Here is a 19,621-nt window from a genome sequence, read left to right on the forward strand (position 1 = left end):
ATCCCAGTACTTTTAGCAAGCAACTTAAACCAACTACTTTTGGAAAAAGTTCTGAGCCTATCATAAGAGACATTATGAAATTCAGCAGGTACCACTTCCTTCCTTCTGATATTAATTGCATTTAGAGTTTTTTTTTGCAGCACTGGCAACTGCAAATTCAACATGACATCTCCTTGTTTAAGGATACCCGTTATGTACACAGGTATTGCTGAACCTTAGTTTCCAAAGCTGCAAGTGTTCTGTAAAGTAACAAAAAGACATGCACAACATTGAAGACATTATCTGAAAATGACCACAAAATACCGCTTTGTAGATATTGGAAGTGGCAGACGATGCCTTGACAGGGGAGGAAAAAGACAAGGAGCATGCAAGGGTAATTCTTGTTTCACTGCTAATAGTTGAAGATCCAATACAAGTCCTGACTTTCTAGGGGGCTGTGCATATGTGTGTGTGGTTTAATTTAAACAGCTCTGCATTTCACTAAATAGATACCAAAATTGATTCTGCCTACTTCAGGCTAAACGTGTGAAAATGCTGACTGACAGAATCACCTAAGGGTAATAAATCTGCCAAGTGTTTTGTTAAACAGCTATTCAGTTTGAAATGTATCCTGGCATTCTAGAATAACAATGGGCTACTGTAATGTATGGTGCATTAATTATATAGTTGACAAGAAAATTACCCTTCAAGCCAAAAACTTTACTAGGCTTTTTTTTTTTTTTTTTTTTTAACCCTCTCCAGTACTCGATGCAGCCCTCCCTGAGGTTTTTCCACCTCCTCCTGCAGAGTTAACCAGCACGGCAATACACGGGGAATTGCTCTGATGTTTCACGAAGAATATTTGTTGCTTCCCCAAATTTTACCATAGCTGCTAAATGATAAATATCAACATAAAAAACAGCCTCGGCTTTCCTCAGTGTAAGTTTTTTCTGATGAACTCAACAAGTTGTTTCATTTTGTGAGTATATCTACATCTTCTGCCAACCTGGAAAAAATACACCAGCTTTCGAGCACTGCTCACATACTGGTGGAAGATGACAGGTCAATGCTCGGTGGGTGCTGTAAGTGTCATGCCAGGACTTTGTTCTGTAGTCATTTCTTTTAGTACGTATTTTTGTTCAGAAATTTGGGGATGTGAGAAATTCTGAGGATAAAATTAAACTGCGAAGATGACTAATTCTTAGTTTTAAGATAGTAACTTTCTAAACAGCAGTGATGCATTTGCTTTTTTTATTTAGACTCTCTCTCAACACACAGCACAATTCTCTAGTGAGTTTTCAGTATTCACGCACCATTGCTGATATGGAAAAGCACTTCTAGTATTGCCAAGACAGCAAAGAAACGTTTCAAAATCATACTGAAGCATACTCTTAACGACGATGTGACAGGACTGAAGAAAATATTACTGATGGTGTAAGTTGAATTAAAATTGAAGGACCTCTTATAAGCATAAAACTGAAGACTCCACTTCCTACAATCAGAGGTACCAGCATGACTGACAGCCAAACACCTGAAAAATGGTAACACCAAGATTTGCCACCCTGCCGAACAGTCTGTAGGGATCTGTGTTTTTCACATAGCACTACACTTTCTTTACATGGGATACACAGAAATCGACTTCAAAGTATAATTCAAGTAAGTTACAACTTTTATAGTTTGTTTTACTGTAGGTTTTGTAAATTCACCATTAACATAGATGAACAGGTACCACAGACTGAAAACCACACCAACTTCAACTGTTAAAAACCCCGTTTTACCAAATCTCATTACCATGCACTTTATTCTAATGCAGCACATATGACCCTTTAAAGCCAATTCCTACTCCTTACGCATATGTCTGAACATCTTTTTGACTGACCTGTCTGATCGAAAGCCCGCATCACTCGAACAAAACCTTTCCATCTATTATTATTCACTCCAGAGTTGTGATGAGCCTGGTGCTGTAACACCAGTGTTACTGTGTTTTCTTTTGAGGAAAGCTTCAGGTGAAACACTGTGGATAACATGCTTAAAGAGAAAATCAAAGTAACACACTGTGCTCTCCTGATGACCAAGAAGGCCTTCAGCACCACAGAGGAGAGATTTCTTAACAGTGAGGACAGTCAGATCATATCAACAGATGCGTCATTTCAGAACTGGTGTTAGTAATAAGACGTGGGCCCAAGTTAAAACCCTAGTTCTAAACATCACTAACCTCAAGGTGATCACAGCCTAGATGTTACAGGTCAAGTCCTGTTTCTGCTTGTTCCAACAGAAGTCAAAGTCTAACTGGTTTCAGTCAAGAGTCTCGTGTGTACCTGCTGATTTACAGAAAGAAAATTTACAAAATTTCCCAAATGAAAGCACACAGAGCAGAGAACTGATGAGGTCTGATGAGGTTGGTTGATGGGAACAGATGAGGTCTGGCTGATGGGAAGGATATTTAAAAAGAAGAGTCAGAATGCAACGGATGCATTACGGTAATGAAAAGAGCACAGAGAGAAAGGAGGTTTTGTCCAGGAAAAATTAGTACCTGTCAGCCACTGAAATATGGGAACTTGAAGCTCTCTCATTTCCAATGTTTCAAAAACTCTCCCTGGGTCTCTGTCGCCCCTTTCCTCCCTGTCCCCACTCCTGCCCTCACACAGGCTGTAAGAGAACGTCCACAATGTATCTCCACTTCAGCTGAGCTCTTCAGTAGAATGTGACATGAAAAAAAGTTCTAACTCAAGGGCTTTGTAGTGGTTTAAATGTATTGCTATCACCCAGACTTTCTTCTCCCCAAAGACAGGTATTACACACCTTAAAAGAAACCTAATCCCTTCTCAAATGTGTAACGCCACACCAACATTTAATAATGCACCAAGTGAATCAACAGAGAACGGACTAAAGAAGTACAGCTGAAGTCCTCCTCACAATTTCCAGGTCCCACCAACTTATTTATTGCCACTGTCTTGGTGAGCATCTTCCGCAGGTACCAGATGCGGCCCCACCACCTACTGACATTTGCAGGCTTGTCAAGTTTCATCCAAAATTACGTACGTTGTTCTTCCCATTGCCCCACTATGATTACCTGATCTGTCTAACACAGAGCAGAGCATTTGTTGCAGAACATCACCAGATCTGCAGTTCTGAGGACTCTGCCTTGATCACGCAGACTTCAAGCAGCAGCCCATGCCCATCACGCAGAAGGTGATCCAGCTGACAAATACACCCACAGACAAAACTCTGCCTTAACCATGGGTAGCTACGGCTGCCAAACACGGGCTCTTGGACTTTCTAACATGAGATAAAAGAGCTGCTATTATCACAGATCTCCTCCTCAAGTCATCTTTTCTTCTTCTTTTCACACAGGAAAAAGAGATTAAGCCTCTCTTCAGATGGCCTGAGTTGAATCTTTCCTGTAAACCTTTTCCAAATCCTTTCCACTTTGCCAACGTCCTTTTTGAAGTTCACACATCAAAACTGGCCACACATTTCTAATAGTTAAGTAAGAGCACTCTGAAGCTAATTAGAGCAGTTCTATTTAGCAGCTCTCCATCTTACAGCTATGCTTTCACCACTCACTGCCTTTGGGCCGCACAGGCTCTGTTTGCCTACACTTCATTTGAGCTGGGCTTTCTTCAGTGGGAAGAATAAAATGTAAACGCTTGCTTCCTTTCCAGTACAGCTTAATTCATGCTTGATCCTTTCCAGTACAGCTTAATTCAGCTTGATCCATCTGCTTCCAAAATGAGGCACACTTACAATTTTCCAAAAGCGGGGTGGGAAGGGGGGTGCAACATTAAAAAACAAGTCAGCAAACACGAGGAGAAAAAAAAAAAGAATGCCACGTGGCACATTACAACACAGGTAAGCCCTGGAAAACTTTAATTGGCAAAAATCTGTGTACTTCATGCTCACAAATAGACGTTGCTGATATGTAGAAGAGGAATCTTGGCTTTGCTGACTTCTAATACATCAGGTTACAAAATGGGAAAACCCTTCCCAACAGGCAGTACGATTGCAGTTGCCGTTACGTGGCACAACTTCCAGCAATTACTGGCAGCTTCTGTGGGCAGCTGTGCAGCCAGACAGCCCCTGGCCATGTTTCCGAGGGTGATCGCACCCTGCCTAGGCCCCACCTCACAGCCCCCGGGGAGCACCACTGGTTACTGACGAATTCTGCTGAGTCTCCAGAGCCCACATGATCCCGTCCCAAATCAGAAACGTCACACAGATCAAATCACAAGAGGCATTTGTGCCAGGAATCACACAACTCCTGGGTCTGTTCCCCACAAAGTACATTTGCTAGGTACCTTCCATGATGACGCCCTCTACACCAGCACTGCCAGCATCAGCCAGGCTCACAGTGACTGAACACAGCTCAGGACCATCTCAGCAGCCACGTTTTCATGAGCTTGAAATGCTTTAATGCAGCAAACACCTCCACTCTCTGCAATGTAAAAAGGGCTGCCAAAAATGCTAAGCGTACAGGAGGGGAGAAAGCACCAGAGGAGGTTAAAACCAAGCAACAACTCTAAAGAGACACTGCAAGCAGTGACAGCAGGAGATGCCAGGTACCCTGGCAAGCATTAAAATCTCTGTTCCCCCCTGAGTTCGACATAGCCATTTTCATACTCCCTCACTAAACACAGTAAAACAGCATTAAAAGAAAAAAATACATATATCAACAACCTTTCTACATTTACATCAGTGCAACAGTGAAAAACAATGAAAGCCGTTTGGCATTTTTATATGACAGTTCAAATAAAAATTAATGGTACATGTAATAATAATTCCAAGCGCATTTTGTTTCCATTTATATCCAACTAAGAGACAATTTTTGGTGCATTTGGTTTTATAGCTCTGTGTATATGCAGCAAAGTAAAAATTCTGCACAGGGGAAAATAAATAAGTGGCTATATGACTGGTTGACAGTAAGATTTGTAGAGCTAATTAGTTCAATGAATAGGAAAGGCACTCAAAACTAACAGCTCATCAAATAGTTCTTCATACAAGAGATATCTGTCACCCTGCCTCTGCTGAACAAATATTTTTACTGTATTCCAAAGATCGATGCCAACAGAAGCAAATAAAAACAAACCAAACCAAACCTAAAAGCTGTGCAGTGACCCAGGCTGACCTCACTGAGCTCAGAGGTGTTAGAGGTTACTGCAAAGACCATGCCAGGAATTACCTTCTACCTAGCCAAAAGCAGCTTTCTGCGATCCAACACTGATGATCCAACACTGGAAGCTTCTTTTGGGCTCAGTCACAGCTGCTGATGCACCTTACATTCTGTAATAAAAATAAATGGTGCTCCCAGTTTTAGTTTGAGGCCAAAGACCATCATTTTTGCCAGTTGCCCAGTGTGGATTATACCATAACGTGTTATTACTGCCCTGAACAAAACAACAGGTTTGCTCTTGGTCTGCCCTGAAGGACTCAAAACCCGTGGGATTTGCTGCGAGTAAAGATGCTTGTGTAGGAAGGCAGTCCTGGGTGTAGTTCATCACAAGACAGGTATTTACCTAGAAAAGCAGCACCTTTCTATCTGGTTATCCACGTGTATGCAGCTCTGACTGCAGGACAAAGCCAAGCTGGATGCAATTCAAACCCCATCAGCTGACCAGCACCACTGACAGCCTGGGAGGATGGCGTGGAGATGAACAGGGAGCACCTCACTCCCATGCAATACAGCACAAGGATCCTGAGGACCTCTGCATGTCTCCCAGGCACCCATGTGCAAGACCTGTATCAAGACTCAGCATCTTGAAACATTTTCCAGTGGTTTTCCTACTGCTACTGTTGAGAGAGGTGAGAGGAGCTGGTTCCTTAAAGCTGAAAAACTTCTCCCCTATCCCTAAACTAGAAATCTGCACCTCTGAGAAGCAGCCATTGAAATAAAACTGCAAGCATACAATGCAAAAACATCTGAATTTGGTTCAGGGTTCAACTGAGCTTAAGTGCTGAAATGCTGCCAACCTGTCTCAACAATAAGGGGCGTCAAAGGATGTGCTCTCCATACGCTATCCCGATGTTGATCTCAACGCTCATTTCCTGGATGCAAAGCTGGGCCCAGTTCACATACCTCAGCTCTACTTCACATTCCACCGAAGGACAAGAAGACAGTACACAACTATATGCAAATTTTCTCAAGCAACATGTAAATTTACCCCAGCACTTCGCTGCTAACAGTGAGCCGGCGTGCTAGAGCTTAAACCTCCCCGAGCCAGCTGCCAGGCAACCTGCAAATTAGGAATGGTCAGGTATCCACCAAACACGTCCTGCAGCACAGCACAAGAACCGCGTGTGCTGCTGTTGTGCACCAAGTCCTCTCCTGCACAGAACGAACACATTACCAGAGCACACGCGTGCCCTGGCACAAATGGCAATCCCCAGGCAGGGATTTTGAGGTCAGCGAATTTCCATGGGAGTTACCTGCTGAAGTGTTGCTTCATCAGACAGGAACATGTTTAAGCAAGTGCTTTTGTGTCAGGGGATCCCAATGGGCAAAGCACTGCAGATTAAGGAAACTATCATGTTTTGAACTAGTAACAGATTAAATGATAAAAATCAACACTCTTCTAAGAAGAATACTGATAATGCTGCATCTCACCTGGGTTTTTAACTCACATATATCACCTCTTTCAATCTCCTTCTCCTATAAATTAGATTCTCAGAGATAATTTTATTCCCCAAGAACTTGTATAAAATACTGTATGAAATACGTAATTATGAGAGACAAGCCAGGTTACAAGAAACTGGCCTGGGCAGGACAGTTACTTACAGCTAGCACAATACAAAAGCATCAATCTGTCCATTTCTCCTGCTTCTTGATGTGGAAGAGAAAATAACGTACAAAGTTAATAACGAATACAAAAAAATAAGAACACCATACCAATAAAAAGAAGCGATAATCATACACTTGAACGCAGTCGCAGCACAGAGCAAGGACTCTACGTCTGTCCTTCCAGCAACACGTGCTGAGCGGGACGGAGGGGAGGGACAAAACGAAGGCTGTGAGCGGCCGATGGGAGGGAATTGCTCACACCAGCACCAAGAGGCAGCAAAACTCCTGCAGAGGACCCTGAGAGCTGTTTTACATCTGGTCATAAACCAGTCTGCCCATCTCTGGCAGTTCCTGCCAACTAGTATCAGCAGAACTGTCCCTGTAACAGAGAAATGTAATAATGTTCAATAGTCCGAAGTAATTCATGGCTTATACAATTTTATTATTGACATTTAGGTAAACCATCTCCTCCTCTGGCGAGCAATATTTCTAATTGATTTGAAATTGTGATAAACCTGTTATTCAATCAACTCAGTTTTGCAAACTAAATTGATATCTGAAACCATTCCAAGAGATAACATGAGAATGCAGTAGCTACTTATTTTAAAAAAGGAGAAAAAGTAAACCATCTGTTTGCTTTTGTACAGTAATATAAAACATATCCTTGCCATCTCTTTTGATATTGCCACTCTACTCTTTTGAAAAAGCAACACAGGAGAAAAATGCTTAGGCTATAGCTGGCTTTCATCGAACACCCCAAATCTTAGTGCTCTTTTAAAGCAAATCACTACAATTCTATTCATCTTTTTATGCCTATAATCCAGAGTTTCAAGCACACTCTTGGATAGAAAGGCCATTTGAGACATACATAAATTGATGAAACATTGGCCTTGTCTTCTAAGCATTTGAAAATGATGAGAAACATTTCAGTATTGAAATACTTCTAAAACTGAGGAGCAGGAGTGAATGAAAGCAGAATTGAGTAAACTCACCTCTGAACAGTCATTTGTGATTTAACTTTTTAACACCACTCTGTCAAATCTTCCCGAGCTACCTTAATAACAAAGCCGTACAGCAGATACATTTCCACTCAGATATTGAAACTGACTCTTCAAAACACGGTACAAAAAGAGGCTAATAGTCGCTTCTTTTCACTAGCTTAGCGCCAACACAGCCCCCCACTGAGTTCAGTAACTTTGCAGGGTGACTAAGCCAGGTGGCCAGAACGGAGAACGCCCACGTTCACAACGGGCAGCATTCAAGACAAATTGTTCCTGCTGTGCTCACCCTCTTACCCTGAATTCTTCCTGTGTGCAGACAGGTAGGCCATGGCCAGGGCTGCACTAAGAATTCAGGTTCGCTAAGTTGCTGTTTCCATTATCAAACCCAATTTCCAAGGTTTAATAAGTCAGCAGTTCCAATTGCACAGGGGTGAAATTTGACATTCAAGATATCAGCAGAGACACAGCTTGGGCTTATCTGTTTATCAAAAGCATCATTTAAATCCACTCAGCTGTTGCTGAATCAGAGATCTAAAAGGCAGGGCCAGCATCCTCCTCTTCATCTGTTTAGGGGTTTCATGCTCTGAACACCAGATTTTCCACTGGGTCAAGTGAGCACAGGTGCATTTTGGTGAAGGAATCAGAAATGCCTCCTGTCCCACAAGCTTTGGGTTTATTCCCAGTGCTCCCTGTTTACTCATACAGTCCCCGATGCACAGAATGAATTACTACATTTAGATGTTCAGATGCACATGTGCAAAAATTAAGCAACCTGGTAATTCAGGATCTGATTGTATCATGAACTTAAAACAGGCAAGACCCGTAAGACACACGGTACAACACCCTGGGGAGCTCAGGGGGTGAAGTGGGAGAGGAGGGAGGTCTCTGTGCATCTTACCAGCACAGAGCCGAGTCTGGGCCAGGCTCAAAGCCAGGTCCCAGGGCAGAGGCAGGGCCAGTGTCAGCAGCTTCTACTGCCTCCTTTCCCCCACGTCAAGGGATTCAGCTTGCTGGCTGACCCAGCAGCAGGTCAGCCCTGCTGCACAGCACATGGCCAAGCCCTGCCACGCGAGGCTGGGGGAGCTGTGCCAGCACAGACACCCAGGCTGGAAACCTCTGAGGCAGCACAACCCACGGGGACAAGCCACAGGTAGGCGGGAAATTCAGGTACTGCTTTCCCCGAAGTTCATCACCTCCCAGAAACCCTGCAACCTCTTCTGTGGTACACAGACCAAGCGTGCACAGTCTTGCGGAATACAAGATTAATACAGCCAACTTCCTATTACCTGTCCCCTTCATCACTGAGTGAGCAGACACATTACGAATAAGGAAAGGGATAACTCACATGTTTTGAAAGTTATGTGTATAAAACTAGATAAAGCTAAACATAATATACTTATGTACAAAAATGGGAAATACATCTGCAAAAATCGTAGATGACTCGATATCCCAAGCACCATTCTCTTATTTGGGACACAAAATATGCCAGTATCCCACTGTGGTAAGATTATCGTACATGTAAGAGTCAAACTGTAACTGACAGAATAGCCAGCTTGATTTACCACTCTATCCAGGTCCGGGTCAGCTTTTAGCTTCAATAGACACATCCTCTGTTCTTAGAATGTAACAGGAACTAATTTATTCCTATCAAAATAACAATAATAAAGTAACTGAAATTAATCACAGGGAGGAATATCTCCCAATTTTTTGTCCACCAAAACGTCCTTATGTAAAATTGACAAAAAATAAAGGAAATCCTAATGAGCTTTTCTGCATCAAAAAGCAACACTGAATTCAACCTTAGTTCCTAAGGACTTGCATTTTCAAAGCTGTGTATGTAGGTCAGGTATGCAAGCCCCACAGAAATGCAACAACTTCCCCAGGTTATTTCTGAAACACCCTCTCTGAAAGAACACAGATCTGGACAAGTTCTTAGATGGTTGAAATCAACACAGGCCCTTCTGCTTCGGACAAAACACCAGCTGAGAGTTGACAACTTTCATCTTTCCAGGTGTCCGCATTTTGGCCTCTACAAAAAGGTGAAGTACTGAATCCTCTTGTGCAAAAGAACATGAATTCATTTCCCAGTCATGACAGTGAAACCTCTGCTCCCCAAAACGTTTCCTTCTCTGCTAGTCGAGACATGCAGCAACTCCAAGTTGTCTCGATGGGGTCTGCATGCACAAGAAGTAGATGCTCACAATATGGCCCATGCCGAGCCCCAGAAGGGAGTAGATTTGGGATGTCATGACAGAACATCTATGGGGTGCTTTATACGGTTTCACGTACATTGCTTTATTGAAAAAGGGCAGCAAGAGCACCTGACACTGAAACTATAACTGAACCTTTCCACACTGGAGCACCTGGGTACAATCAGGAGTAAAGCCATACCCATGTGAATGACTAGAACTGAACGTGCGCAGCAGGCAGCAGCACAGCGAGCACAAGAGGGAAATGGAAGCACGTCCGATGTTTACATTTAAGAGCCACTAGCAAGGCAATCGCAGCAATTACTGGGCAATTTTTTGTTGAGACACCATAAAAGCCTGCCGTGCAGTGTGTCAAAGGAGAGAGATGTTACTCTGATTCAATTTCATGTGTGATAATGGCAGAAAAGAAAAATCTGATCAAAATACTCCATCGCATAGCTTTCTTAGAGAGGCAGAATTCACTGTTTTGGAATAACTTCTCTCATCTAACCCTGTTCTGGTCTTAAGATTATTTTAGTCTGGAGTAAATCATTCCCCTGAACTGCTGCTGCCCAAAACATCCACAATACTTTGAGGAAAGATTTCTGTAACATGGAAGAGTGAAAAAATGATTAGTGGAACATTTCAAGAAGAACAAAGTGTGGCCTTGCTAATATCATTAATACAGTAACAGTAATCCTGCTGGTATAAGGAGGACACAAGTCCAGCACCTACCTACAATGTGACTTTCAGTCTTCAAGTTCTCTTGCATACTAGTGAGAATTCAGAGCACTTTCTCTCCAGACAACCTAATTATAGCAGTAAGGAGAGAATGAAATACTCAGAGATTCATTTCACCTTCCTTCGTTATCATACCTTCTTTTGTTTTACTCAAGATTGTGAAAGCTAACAATGATGAAGCACATCAGAATTGAGAAGATGAGCACATATAACTTGCTAGACTATCTCCAATGTGTTATGCACTGTTCAATATTGATTTTGATTCAACTAGACTTCTATTAGAATTACCTGTTCTAGCCAGCTGCCAAATATACCTGCTCAGTAATGTGTCCAAATTCATTAACAGTTTTGTTTTAATAATATTTCATTTTTAAAGTTTAATTTTATCCACACATTAGCTTCATATTACTTATGCAAATAAAAGCTTTATGGCTATATTAGCAATAATTCATTATCATTCCCTACTGGCTTAGTGAAGGAATTTGCAACTTTGGAGTACATCCAGCGCTTTTAATTGAAGATACTAAGGGAAGCCTACATTTAGTTAAAATCATTTGCACATACAAATTAAATATGATTAGCATAAGTCTCTAAAACTCTTTCCAGACTCAAAGATAGATTGTGGTTTTTCCTTGAGCCCTGTCTGAAGGGTGCTGTATTAATGTGGAATCTGATGAGCGTCCTGGGGAAAGAGGCTGTGACTATCACAGCTGGCATCCGGGACAGGAGAGCAATCCGCTTATTGGAAGTTATTTCCCACTCTCCTCCATCTTCACTCTTTTGACAGAGGTTAACACTTGTTCCCTCCTCACCTGTCTACCCCACATCACCTCTGAACAGAGGGCGAGAGGAAAGCAGTGGCTCGACCCCTGGTGATTTCCCTTCTAGGGACTCAGACCTGGTGGTAGGCGCTTACAGCACAGCAAAGTACCAGGATTCAAGCATCAGGTTGCAAAGCCAGCTCTGTTTTCTTTGCTGAGGGAGGGAGCATGTTTTGGTGCAACTTTGTTCTTTCCTATTGCTTTACAACTCAGAACTAGCCCCACATAGGAAGCTTACAACGACTAAAGATACAGAATACTACAAGTACATTAAATTGATGGTAGCCAGCTATCTGTCAGGTATTGCCACAGCAGTCCTGCAGTGCCACTCTTACAAGCTCCAAGTGTTCCTATCTCCGCTACAACGGTGGAAGACTGGACCTGAAATTATCTCAAAAGCTTATTAAGGAGATTGCATTAAGCACTCTCCTTCCTTTGTGCTCCAAATGAGCTCTTGTTGGATTAGGAACTGACTCATGTTTACTTTATTATGTCCCAAGTCACATAAGGACCATGGGTACCTTCCCCCTCTCCTAGAGAAGATGTTTTAATTAGCCAATTATATTAGTAAAAAAGCAATCTAATTTCCAGGCCAAACAATAGCGTGGCACAGATAGTAAAATCAAATTAGCAAGACATACCAGTGTTTTCCTTTAGCATACAAAAACGACCTCCTGCACAGATAATTAGCATTATGCCTGCACTGTGATCTGTGGCAGTGAAAAAAACACAAACAGTGGTGAGTAATGAACACAGTAACAGGTGTAAGGATTTCTCTCCACTGTCTCTCTACGACTTTTGCCCTTTTAATTTACCTTATTAATAACCATGGTGTGTCCTTAAAAAAAAAACACAACCACTTGTAAACAAGCAGCAGCGCTGCTTCCAGGAGACAAGAGCTACATGCAATGCCAGGATCCAGTTCTCGGCTCACCGCAGATTTCCCGTGACCCTGTCAAAGCCACGCAATTTCTGTACCTCTGCTGTGTGAGGACAACCTTTCTCGCAGCTCTTTCCTCCCTCCATTTCAAGCGAGTGTCTTGAGACACAGAAGACACCTCACCACCCCTCTGCGTGGCACCTCCCATTTGGAGCAAGGGCTGAATTCAATACCCACAGAAGCGCAGGGAACCCCGGGCCCCCGCAGCTTGCTGTGCACGGGTACAATTATAATGGGTTTTCTCCAAAAAGAAAATCCAGTAATGCAACCTTTAACTCTGCTGGGAGAAATGAGGCTTTCTTCAGAAGATATACTTTTTTTTAAAAAAAAAAAAAGGCGGGGTGGGGAAAATCTTAGAGCCTCACCTCCGTACTGCTTCTTTCTTTCCTCACAACTGCAAGTTGTAGCCCACGCAGAGACCTCCAATTTTTGATCCAGGCTGATGGGTGCCTTTGATTGCCAACTAGCAAAAGCTGAAAGGAACCTTTTAAATGGTGCCCAGAATCCGCATTCCAATATGGGAACAGACTGAAAATGTGTTTATTTGGGAATCAAAAACAGACATTTACTAAACAGCGAGCTGCTTTGAAAATGCATGCTTCTCCCTTCCTCCCCAAGAGAAGCCAGAAGCCCATTCCCTGCTGCCTTACACCAGCAATGTAGGCACCAGCCGTGCTCCTGACAACAGCTGTGCAGCAAACTAAGTCGCTCTGAAAAGCGGTGTGGATTTGTCTGAATAAGACATTTATCCTTCAAAGGCCAGGGCAGCACAGCACCCGTCCTGGAAAAGCTAACAGATCAATTCTGCTTAATCCCTGAACTCTGAATCTCTATTACAACCCTTTGCAGACTCTGAGGTGTAAAAGCACCTCTAAGCAAAACAAGAACAAAGTCTGCCGTGCAGTGCAATGGATGGAGTAGAAGAAATATGCTAACAGAGCAGCTGCAGCAGGTATTGCCTCAACTGCTGAGCTGCAGAGCCCGTGTGTCTGCAGTGTGCCTGCCATGGGCTTCCTGACCTTCAGCCCCGAAGTCTGGCTTGACTCAGACTTGGAGTCATTGTTCCCCTAACAGTGAGTGGCAGCCCAGAAACGCCCAGAACTGGTACCAACACTTTCCTCATCTGCTCTAATGCAGAAAGTGAATAATTTCCCTGGGTGAAATGGTAGCTTTTAAAGGTGCAATACTTCCACGTTCCTGAAGCCAAGTTAAATCTGTTACAAATCAGTGTAAGAGCAGAAGGGGGCTACAGGGATATATCATGCTTCTCTGGCTGTTTGGTGTCGTAGGTGCTTCTAGCCATACGTGTTGTACCGATGACCTGCAATTCTGAGAACATTCACAGTCAAGAAGAAAGGCAAATGAAACACAAAGGATTTCACTGCTGTTCTGGTGTACCTGCTCTCACTACTGCTGGTAACTCAAGTCAATGGGTTTGTATGTAGTTTACTTTGCCTGGGAGAGCATAAGGTCCTTCTGTAATTTTTCAGTGCAGAAGCCCTTCCCCTCACCTCACTCCGTGCAATGCTTACCCACTGCCCCACAACCAACAGAAGCAGTAGGATTATGCCCTGGATTAAACCACACGTTCCATCAGCTAAACAAAATGATCAATTAAAAGCTCAGTTCTCCAAGTGATTCCTGAAAAAAATGCATGCAGAATTATCCCATTTTTAAGCCACTGATACTCAAACCTACGACCCCAGGGCTTGCTATACCTGTTGCTGCTCAACACTTAGCAGCAATATTCTCTTACTTGCCTGTGTCCACAGAGGGATTAACATCAGTCTCTTAGCTCTTTAAACCATTCCATTTTCCTGTCTGTTGGAGAGCACTTGGGTGCATCTTTTCTTTAGCCTTTTGCTAGCAATTGTAAGAAAGATATCCTGAAATTACAGCTCAGTACTTCTGCAGAAATTCACGCAAGGGGCCTGCCTGTCACCTTCTCTTCAGCCATGTGACGTTATTTGTGTGCTCACTCAGACTCCTCCTTTCCACCAGATGACCTGTGTTTTGCTGCATCTTTATTCTCGTCATCTTTGCCCCTCCTGCAGTTTGAAATGGAGTCACAGATACCAGATTTGGACTTGGTAATAACATTTGCCTACACTAATGCCTAAACTTTGCCCAAACTAATGCTCACACACAGGAAAGGCCGACAGAAGCATATGGGGGAGGTGATGATTCCTAATAGTGTTAGCGTCCTGTTTCTGATAGAACAGAGCTTTCGGTAGCATCATGGATGGATGTTTCCAACACCTTGATACATGCAGATTGCCCAGCCCACCAGCTGGAAAGCATTCACTTACAAATCCTCCCAGACACCCCACGGATCAGGACCACCACGGCATCTCCACTAGGAACACCTGCTGCACCTACAGCCCTCTGCCAGGCTCGTTACCTCCAGGAGCAGCACGCTGTTACTGAGCTCAGGCTCCGCTTCCACCACAACCACCACCAAATCAACCGCGGGCAGCACGGGTGAGCTCTGGAGAAGAGCCACCCAACCAGCCCTATGGGGGGACTCCAGACACCATCCAAGCACTGCAGTTGTGCTGCAGGCACGCTGCCAGCTGCAGCTCACGTCCCTGGGACAGGACCATGGAATGGCTGAGGCCGGCAGGGACCTCTGGGTCCTGGCCCAGTCCTGCTCCAGCAGCGCCACCCAGAGCAGGGTGCCCGGGACCACCTCCTTCTCGACCTGCTGGCGATAGCAGGCCTAAAGTAGCCAAGAATACCATTAGCCTTTAATGGCAAGGGCACACCGCTGACTCATGGTCAACTTGGTGTCCACTAGGACTCCCAGCACCTTTTCTGCAGAGCTGATTTCCAGCTGGGTAGCCCCCAGCCTGTCCAGATGCCTGGGGCTGTTCCTCCCCAGGGAGGGCTCTGCACTGCACAAGCTTTCCGTCAGCCCCCCTCCGGCCTGTCGAGGTCCCTCCAGATGGCCGCACGGTCCTCTGGTGAGTCAGCCACTCCTCCCAGTTTCGTGACATCTGGGAATTTACTGAGGGTGCACTCTGTCCCGATTGCCCAGAGCATTAATGAAGATGTTCAATAGGACTTGGCCCAGTACTGACCCCTGGGGTACTCCGCTTGTTACTGGCCTCTGGCTAGACTTGGCACCACTGACTGCTACTCTCTGGGCCTGGCCATTCAGCCAGTTTTCGATCAACCTCACTGTCTGCTCATCCAGCCCAGGCTTCAACAGCTTCTCTTCTTTTTCCTGGAGCCCAGGAGTCCATTTCCATTGCTCTGCTCCCCCCTCATCCATCACGCTGGTGACTTCATTATGGAGTCTTATCAGGTTGGCCAGGCATGGTTTCCTCCCAGTGAATCCATGCTGACTACTGATGGTCTTCTACTCCATGTGTCTGGAAGTGGTTTCCAGGACGAGCTGTTCAACCACCTTCCCAGGGACCAAGATGAGGCTGACCAGCTCGTAGTTCCCTGAGTCCTTCTTCTTGCCTTTCCTGTAGATAGGAGTGACACGTGCTTCCCTCCAGTCCTTGGGCACCTCCCCCTGTGCCACAATTGACCAAAGGTTATAGAGTGGCCTTGCAATCACATCTGCCAAATCCCTCAGTGCCTGTGGGTACATCCCATCAGGGCCCATGAACTTACAGGTGTCCAGTTTACTTAAGTATTCCCTGACCCGATCCTCTTCCACCAACGGTACATCTTCCTTGCTCCAGCCTTTCAGCCTAATCTCTAGGACCTGGGATTCCTGAAGGCCACTCTACCTGGTAAAAGGTATGCAAAACAGGCATTCGGTACCTTGGCCTTTTCACTGTCCTGGGTAACCAGGTCTCCCATTTCATTCAGCTCTGGACCCATGTTCTCCTCAGTGTTTTGTTACTGATGTACTTGCAGAAGCCCATCTTGTTGCCCTTGACATCCCTGGCCAGATCCAGTTCCATCTGGGCTTTCCCTGCTCCATCCCAGGATGCTCTGACAGTATCTCTGTATTTCTCCCAGATTGTCCTTGCTTCCCCCCTGTGTAGGCCTCCTTTTTATGACAGTTTCGCCTTGAGTTTGCTCCTTGTTCAGCCATGCAGACCTCCTGGCATTTTTGCATTGACTTCCTCCTCGCTGAGATGCATCACTCACGAGCTTAGAAAAGGTAAACTTGGAATATTAACCAGCTGTCTTGGGCCCCTTCTTCCCTCTAGGGCCTTACCCTACAGGACTCAACCAAGTAGATCCTGGAAAAGGCCAAGGTCTGTTCTCCTGAAGCCCAGGAGAGCAGCCTTCAGACAGACCCCTTAGGCTAAACAAGCCTGGGTCACTGTCACGGTGAGGGGTGAGCAGAAGTGCATCCACGGCACCAGGCAACTACCCAACTGCTTGCAGCTCACGCTTACCTTCAGTAATCATACCCCTTGTGGCAGCATGACAAGGCCTTACCAGTGAAGAAATAGTAAGGAAAAAAATAGCTTGTTAGTTTTAGGATTCTGCAGCACAGTGCATAGCTGGGGTGAGAATACGGTTGCAAATGGCACACTGAGAGCACAACATGCAGATTCCAGCTTGTGAATGCTCCACAATCTAAGATCTAGCACCATGATTTTGGAATGAACTTCCCTCCCCCAGTGTTTAGCTACAAAGTGTTTGAGTAAAGAATGCTAAATTACATGCAAGTCACATTAAGAACAATCAGTCTCATGTAATAGGGAATCTAATAGTTCATAAATGAGATGCAAATTCATTTTTACGGGTGCACTATAATAAGCCAATTATTTCAGAGCTCTTCAATTATGCGTTTTCAAAAAGCTGAATTGCTTTAATTTTTTATTTTTTTTAAAGAAGCTTTAGGTTTTTCCATAGCTTACAAGGGGAAGAAAATATATCTGCCTTGCAAGCAACATCAAAAACAAAAAACAAAAAACAACATGCCAAGTTGCCAGCAAGGAGCAATACAAACATAAAAGAATAAGCCAGCTGGCAAGCCACACACATAGCAGACAAGCAGACAATGGACCTCTGTGTTCCCACCAATTAAAGACATTCAGAAGCCCATCCTATAGCAGGCTGGCATGAGTATCACAGCGTGTGAGATTAGCATTAGGGAATCTCAACAGCAGCAGCGATATACCAGGTCTGCACACAGAACTGACACTGCAGCTCAGTGACAATGCCCTACCGCCCTCAGAATGGCCCTTTGTGACTTCTGGCACTGAAATCCTGAAAAGAGATGTTTTTCCTTTGGAAAAAGGGTCAATGCTGGGATAGTCTTGCCGGAACCCCTGCACTGCTGTTCTTCCAAGGGACTAGGGACAGAAGAATGTAGGTACTGGTTTGGTCAGGAAAAAAACAACTGAAAATATTATGCAAAGGCAAAAGCATTCTCATTGTGCATTACTTGCAAAAGAAGAGAAATAGTGTGAGAACCCAGCCAGACTCTTTGCAACCTGTATGGTAACATGAGGTGCAACTTGTATCAACTCAGCTGTAAATCTGCCTTACAGTTTTTCCAAGAAATTTTGCAAAAACCAAAGCAATCCTTCCAACGGGTGACACTCCCTAGTTTTACAGAAATCTTCCTTTCTTAAATGTTATTGCTGTTTATTATTAACAGGCTTGAATCACAGATCATGTGAGGAACAAACCTCTCTTTATGATTTTAAGACCTTTTAAGGTTCTTGCTGCAATGATTGCTATATGGGATCTTCGCTGTTGTTGTCTTGAGTACCCCGCTACTGAACCTTGACAGCTGATGACACGTGGCCTGATTTTGGTCCATTATTTTCAACTAGGACAAAATAGTTTGTGCAATCTATGTGCAATTCCTCTCTCTCATATGAACCATATTTTATTCACATAGCCACAGAGAGGAAGATCACACAAATTGAAAAATCACAATTGCTCAGATCTTAGCTACACAACAATAATGAACTTAGTTTTAAGCATGATGGTAACATGCAGTGCCAGCCTGCATTTCTGCTACTCATCACTCCTCTTTATGCTGTTACTATTCATACTGTGGCCTCAAGAACAAGGAACTCTTCTAATACAGAGCTCAGGCACTGTCCCAAAGAGGCTCAAAAGTGCTGGACTCCTGTCTGATCTTTCACATTATCATTTATCCTTTTTCCATGCAGCACATGCATATATAGTAACTGAGGACAGCGCTTCCCTTCCGGTACAACGGGCAGGCGTATCTTTCAGCCCTTGCTGTGGAAGTGTTTGGACCAAATGAAATGTGCAGACAGAAGTAAGGCTGCTGTGAGAAATGGCAATGGCAATGTAATGTAATCCACCCCACTCCCCCAAAGGCTTCCAGCCACCCTGCCATGTGGGTTCAAGGCTGTTGCTCAGGCACACTCACCGTCTAGGTGTCTTGGTCTGCTCGGGCTCACCTCCAGACTCGTCTGTTAATTTCTTGTAGCAAGCATAATACTGCTATCCACTGGCCTGAGCTGCTTAGTCCCTCAGAAATGCTGGACCACAGGTATTCAGAGCTTCTCGTGTTACCTCTCTCAGGGATGCCACTACAGGAAAGCAAGAAATACACTGAGAAAAGTTAAGCTGGGATTCATATGAAGAGGTGGTATCTTACGCTTGTGCACTGCACAATTCTTCTTCAGTTGTATTTAGTTTCAAAGCATGCTGCTTTTATTTCAGGATTCACGTAGGCTTACATGCCTCAAGCATGCGAGCCAGTCAAGTAAAATACACAGCTTCTACTTAGGAACCTTGTCCATCCAAACCGTTACTGAGATTTGGACATGGGCTTTCCTACCATCACAGAGATCGCCATTTAAAGCCCTGCAGAGTCGCACGATGCCTCCTCCTTTCCACCCTCCTTGTGAGCCTTTGTCAACTTTGCTAGCAGACCCGGAGGAGCCGGACTCAGTCTGACATCTCTGACAAATCCTCTTGGACAGGACATCCCAACAGAGCAAGTTTCTGAGCAGAAGCAAAAGACGCAATCGAGATAAATTGTAGCACAGCATTTTACACTGTTTATGCTTTCTAGAGGCAGTACAAAATTGATGTTCAGATTTAGAACGAATTGTTTAGTTTGGAAAATGATTTTAACCACGGCTCAGAACAAAGCCTATCAGAGTTTCAAACACATTCCTATCTAAATCCACATGTACCATTTGAAACTGGAAAATGATCCTCATTTTAACAAAAGCCATATTCAAAAGCAAAAATATTGAAAATATACT

General features: G+C 44.1%; 1 long non-coding RNA gene across 4 annotated transcripts in view; it reads right to left on the reverse strand.

Annotated features, from left to right (window-relative positions):
• LOC118176342 overlaps positions 1-18,927 on the reverse strand; it is a 33,481-nt gene extending 14,554 nt beyond the window's left edge. For 2 of the 4 annotated variants that reach the window (XR_004755349.1, XR_004755352.1), the window contains exons 1-3: positions 18,775-18,927; positions 17,590-17,716; positions 16,071-16,189 (exon numbers count right to left, since the gene is read on the reverse strand). This is a non-coding gene — a long non-coding RNA (uncharacterized LOC118176342). Of the gene's footprint in view, positions 1-3,052; positions 3,239-7,746; positions 7,884-16,070; positions 16,190-17,589; positions 17,717-18,774 lie in introns of those variants that run through there. The other 2 variants (XR_004755350.1, XR_004755351.1) reach the window with 2 other exon arrangements.
• Between the last annotated feature and the right edge of the window lie 694 nt (positions 18,928-19,621).

Source organism: Oxyura jamaicensis, chromosome 19 (assembly GCF_011077185.1).
Source record: "Oxyura jamaicensis isolate SHBP4307 breed ruddy duck chromosome 19, BPBGC_Ojam_1.0, whole genome shotgun sequence".
Lineage (NCBI taxonomy): Eukaryota > Metazoa > Chordata > Aves > Anseriformes > Anatidae > Oxyura > Oxyura jamaicensis.